Source organism: Tamandua tetradactyla, chromosome 4 (assembly GCF_023851605.1).
Source record: "Tamandua tetradactyla isolate mTamTet1 chromosome 4, mTamTet1.pri, whole genome shotgun sequence".
In the NCBI taxonomy this organism is placed as follows: Eukaryota; Metazoa; Chordata; class Mammalia; order Pilosa; family Myrmecophagidae; genus Tamandua; species Tamandua tetradactyla.
In genome coordinates, this window is record NC_135330.1 from 84,814,717 (window position 1) to 84,820,716 (window position 6,000).

The following is a 6,000-nucleotide window of genomic DNA, read 5'->3' on the forward strand; positions in this document are numbered from 1 at the left end:
ACACACCACATTAACTTTGTATTGGAGAGTACAATAATGTAAATCCGAAAAGCACCACTATTTTATCTTAATAAAAGAAAGTCCAAAGAGCAGACTACTCCAGATAACTTCACTTTGATACTTGTAGCTTATTGTCATTTTTTTTTAAAAAATTCAAGGTTATTATCATAGTATTGTACAAAATAAGCATTTTTGATTAATGCAGCTAATAATTTTTTTAATTTTTGAAAAACCTGTGGAGACAGTGATCTTGTCTTTAAAATATGATAGTCCTTTCAGTAAAATGTCTTAGATTGAAGACACTGCCTTTAATATCTGTTGGGAAGGAAGTGTCCAGATTTTTCACATCTCTTATTATATGTTTCCTTTTTTGTTTACATAGGAATGATGTTTGTAGTTGTGTGTACAGTGGGGGTCTACAACAAGAAGTGTATATTTTCAAACAATTTTTTAATGATTTAACAATTTTTTGTAAATCATTTTCAGACTTTTGCAGCTGTAGGTTCTCACTGTGAATCCCTTGCTTGCTCACACATAAGTGTATTTGCAATACCAAATATACAGATTTAGTATTTTTGCCTATTAGTGATTGTTTCACATGTGTAACATTTTTGTTGAGAAGTTAAATGGTGGACGAGTTGTGTGGATGTGGGAAGTAATTTCAATCCTGTGTAATTGGTCACAAGGCATAATTTGCAGTAACTATTGCTGTTTTATTTAACATTTTCTTGTTGCTTTGTATGCATTAATGTTTGGGTGTAAAGATTGTGTGTCTAGGTCTTCAGCAACTAGCAGCCCTTGCAGAAGAATCATCATCAATAAAGCTGCCCTGCTTCTAGCCTAATTGACTTGGCTGTCCAGTACTTTAGACCCGCAGTGGTCCCCTGCGCATGCTCTTCCGTCTACCCTCTCGAGCTCGACCCCTCAGCGCCCGGAGTTCTACTCCCCGCCCTCTGCGGGGGAACTGCGCCCTGGCCTCGGGTCTCCGGCTGCGGAGAGGATGAAATGAAGCTATGAATGAGAAAAGACTGAAGAAAAGCCCAGGGACAAGCTGATATATGCCATACAAAACCAGAAAGTTGCAGCAAATAGATGCAACAGATACCTCTGAAAGATAGAGGTGGTACAACAAGGATTCAAGAAGACTAGTTGAGGGACTTCCGGAGAAGATGGCGGCTTAGTAAGACGCGCGGATCTTAGTTTCTTCTCCAGGACAGCTACTAGGGGAGTAGAAACGATACAGAACAGCGCCCAAAGCCACAACAGAGATAAAAAAGACAGCGTACCCCATCATGGAACGGCTGGCTGGCTGAGAGAAGCCGCTCGGGTGAGATCGTCGAGTCGCGCGGGCTTGACCGGGTGGGGCGGCAAGCGGCCGGAGTCACTCCCTTCCCCCTTCCCGGGCCGGCTGGGAGAATTGGAGAGGTGGTCCCCTGAAACCGCGGCGGCTGGCGCCAACACCACGCGTGGCCCCCCGGACCAACTGAGAGAATTGGATCGGAAATCCCCAGGCCGCGGAGAATGGTGACGGGTGGGGGAGGCCCCTTCCAAACCCGTGACTCCCGGGGAACGTGCACTCTTCCGGGCGGGCCGCTGTCGCTGGCGCCCTCCCGCCACTCTTGTCGCCCCGGGCCGACTAGGAAATTTGGACGGGCGCTCTCACGGGTTGCGGCGGCCAGCAACCCTCCCCACATTTGGACCCTGGGCCGGCTCAAGCCGCTTCAGCTAGCGAACCTCCCGGACGGCGAGAGTTTTCCAAAGTTAAAGGTCCCACAGCACCTTTTACAGGTGGGACCCGCAGACAAACGTGTGCCACGAGCGCCACCTACTGGGCAGGATAAGAAAAACAGAACCCAGAGATTTCACAGAAAAATCTTACAAACTTTTGGATCCAATACCCAGGGAAATCTGTCTAAATGCACAGAAGCTAACAGAAGATAATGGATCATGCTCAAATAATTGAAAATATGGCCCAGTCAAAGGAACAAACCAATAGTTCAAATGAGATACAGGAGCTGAGACAACTAATGTTGAATATACGAACAGAAATGGAAAACCTCTTCAAAAATGAAATCGATAAATTGAGGGAGGACATGAAGAAGACATGGGCTGAACATAAAGAAGAAATAGAAAAACTGAAAATAAATCACAGAACTTATGGAAGTGAAGGACAAAGTAGAAAAGATAGAAAAAACAATGGATACCTACAATGATAGATTCAAAGAGACAGAAGATAGAATTAGTGATTTGGAGGATGGAACATCTGAATTCCAAAAACAAACAGAAACTATAGGGAAAAGAATGGAAAAATTTGAACAGGGTATCAGGGAACTCAAGGACAATATGAACCGCACAAATATACGTGTTGTGGGTGTCCCAGAAGGAGAAGAGAAGGGAAAAGGAGGAGAAAAACTAATGGAAGAAATTATCACTGAAAATTTCCCAACTCTTATGAAAGACCTAAAATTACAGATCCAAGAAGTGCAGCGCACCCCAAAGAGATTAGACCCAAATAGGCATTCTCCAAGACACTTACTAGTTAGAATGTCAGAGGTCAAAGAGAAAGAGAGGATCTTGAAAGCAGCAAGAGAAAAACAATCCATCACATACAAGGGAAACCCAATAAGACTGTGTGTAGATTTCTCAGCAGAAATCATGGAGGCTAGAAGACAGTGGGATGATATATTTAAATTACTAAAAGAGAAAAACTGCCAACCAAGACTCCTATATCCAGCAAAATTGTCCTTCAAAAATGAGGGAGAAATTAAAACATTCTCAGACATAAAGTCACTGAGAGAATTTGTGACCAAGAGACCAGCTCTGCAAGAAATACTAAAGGGAGCACTAGAGTCAGAACCGAAAAGACAGAAGAGAGAGGTATGGAGAAGAGTGTAGAAAGAAGGAAAGTCAGATATGATATACATAATACAAAAGGCAAAATGGTAGAGGAAAATATTATCCAAACAATAATAACACTAAATGTTAATGGACTGAATTCCCCAATCAAAAGACATAGAATGGCAGAATGGATTAAAAAACAGGATCCTTTTATATGCTGTCTACAGGAAACACATCTTAGACCCAAAGATAAACATAGGTTGAAAGTGAAAGGTTGGGAAAAGATATTTCATGCAAATAACAACCAGAAAAGAGCAGGAGTGGCTATACTAATATCCAACAAGTTAGACTTCAAATGTAAAACAGTTAAAAGAGACAAAGAAGGACACTATATACTAATAGTGTCTTGTTTAATTAAACAAGAAGACATAACAATCATAAATATTTATGCACCGAACCAGAATGCCCCAAAATACGTGAGGAATACACTGCAAACACTGAAAAAGGAAACAGACACAAATACCATAATAGTTGGAGACTTCATTCCCCACTCTCATCAATGGACAGAACATCTACACAGAGGATCAATAAAGAAATAGAGAATCTGAATATTACTATAAATGAGCTAGACTTAACAGACATTTATAGGACATTACATCCCACAACAGCAGGATACACCTTTTTCTCAAGTGCTCATGGATCATTCTCAAAGATAGACCATATGCTGGGTCACAAAGCAAGTCTTAACAAATTTAAAAAGATTGAAATCATACACAACACTTTCTCGGATCATAAAGGAATGAAGTTGGAAATCAATAATAGGCGGAATGCCAGAAAATTCACAAATACCTGGAGGCTCAACAACACACTCTTAAACAACGAGTGGGTCAAAGAAGAAATTGCAAGAGAAATTAGTAAATACCTCAAGGCAAATGAAAATGAAAACACAACATATCAAAACTTATGGGATGCAGCAAAGGCAGTGCTAAGAGGGAAATTTATTGCCCTAAATGTCTTTATCAGAAAAGAAGAAAAGGCAAAAATTCAGGAATTAACTGTCCACTTGGAAGAACTGGAGAAAGAACAGCAAACTAATCCCAAAGCAAGCAAAAGGAAAGAAATAACAAAGATCAGAGCAGAAATAAATGAAATTGAAAACATGAAAACAATAGAGAAAATCAATAAGGCCAGAAGTTGGTTCTATGAGAAAATCAATAAGATTGATGGGCCCTTAGCAAGATTGACAAAAAGAAGAAGAGAGAGGATGCAAATAAATAAGATCAGAAATGGAAGAGGAGACATAACTACTGACCTCACAGAAATAAAGGAGGTAATAACAGGATACTATGAACAACTTTACACTAATAAATACAACAATTTAGATGAAATGGACGGGTTCCTGGAAAGACATGAACAACCAACTTTGACTCAAGAAGACATAGATGACCTCAACAAACCAATCACAAGTAAAGAAATTGAATTAGTCATTCAAAATCTTCCTAAAAAGAAAAGTCCAGGACGAGATGGCTTCACATGTGAATTCTACCAAACGTTCCAGAAAGAATTAGTACCAACTCTCCTCAAACTCTTCAAAAAAATCGAAGTGGAGGGAAAACTACCTAATTCATTCTATGAAGCCAACATCACCCTCATACCAAAACCAGGCAAAGATATTACAAAAAAGAAAAGTACAGACCAATCTCTCTAATGAATATAGATGCAAAAATCCTCAATAAAATTCTAGCAAATCGTATCCAACAACACATTAAAAGAATTATACATCATGACCAAGTAGGATTCATCCCAGGTGTGCAAGGATGGTTCAACATAAGAAAATCAATTAATGTAATACACCATATCAACAAATCAAAGCAGAAAAATCACATGATCATCTCAATTCATGCAGAGAAGGCATTTGACAAGATTCAACATCCTTTTCTGTTGAAAACACTTCAAAGGATAGGAATACAAAGGAACTTCCTTAAAATGATAGAGGGAATATATGAAAAACCCACAGCTAATATCATCCTCAATGGGGAAAAATTGAAAACTTTCCCCCTAAGATCAGGAACAAGACAAGGATGTCCACTATCACCACTATTATTCAACATTGTGTTGGAGATTCTAGCCAGAGCAATTAGACAAGAAAAAGAAATACAAGGCATCAAAATTGGAAAGGAAGAAGTAAAACTATCACTGTTTGCAGACGATATGATACTATATGTCGAAAACCCGGAAAAATCCACAACAAAACTACTAGAGCTAATAATGAGTACAGCAAAGTAGCAGGTTACAAGATCAACATTCAAAAATCTGTAGCATTTCTATACACTAGCAATGAACAAGCAGAGGGGGAAATCAAGAAACGAATCCCATTTACAATTGCAACTAAAAGAATAAAATACCTAGGAATAAATTTAACTAAAGAGACAAAAAAACTATATAAAGAAAATTACAAAAAACTGTTGAAAGAAATCACAGAAGACCTAAATAGATGGAAGGGCATACCGTGTTCATGGATTGGAAGACTAAATATAGTTAAGATGTCAATCCTACCTAAATTGATTTACAGATTCAATGCAATAACAATCAAAATCCCAACAACTTATTTTTCAGAAATAGAAAAACCAATAAGCAAATTTATCTGGAAGGGCAGGGTGCCCTGAATTGCTAAAAACATCTTGAGGAAAAAAAACAAAGCTGGAGGTCTAGCGATGCCGGACTTTAAGGCATATTATGAAGCCACAGTGGTCAAAACAGCATGGTATTGGCATAAAGATAGATATATCGACCAATGGAATCGAATAGAGTGCTCAGATATAGACCCTCTCATCTATGGACATTTGATCTTTGATAAGGCAGTCAAGCCAACTCACCTGGGACAGAGCAGTCTCTTCAATAAATGGTGCCTAGAGAACTGGATATCCATATGCAAAAGAATGAAAGAAGACCCATATCTCACACCCTATACAAAAGTTAACTCAAAATGGATCAAAGATCTAAACATTAGGTCTAAGACCATAAAACAGTTAGAGGAAAATGTTGGGAGATATCTTATGGATCTTACAACTGGAGGCGGTTTTATGGACCTTAAACCTAAAGCAAGAGCACTGAAGAAGGAAATAAATAAATGGGAGCTCCTCAAAATTAAACACTTTTGTG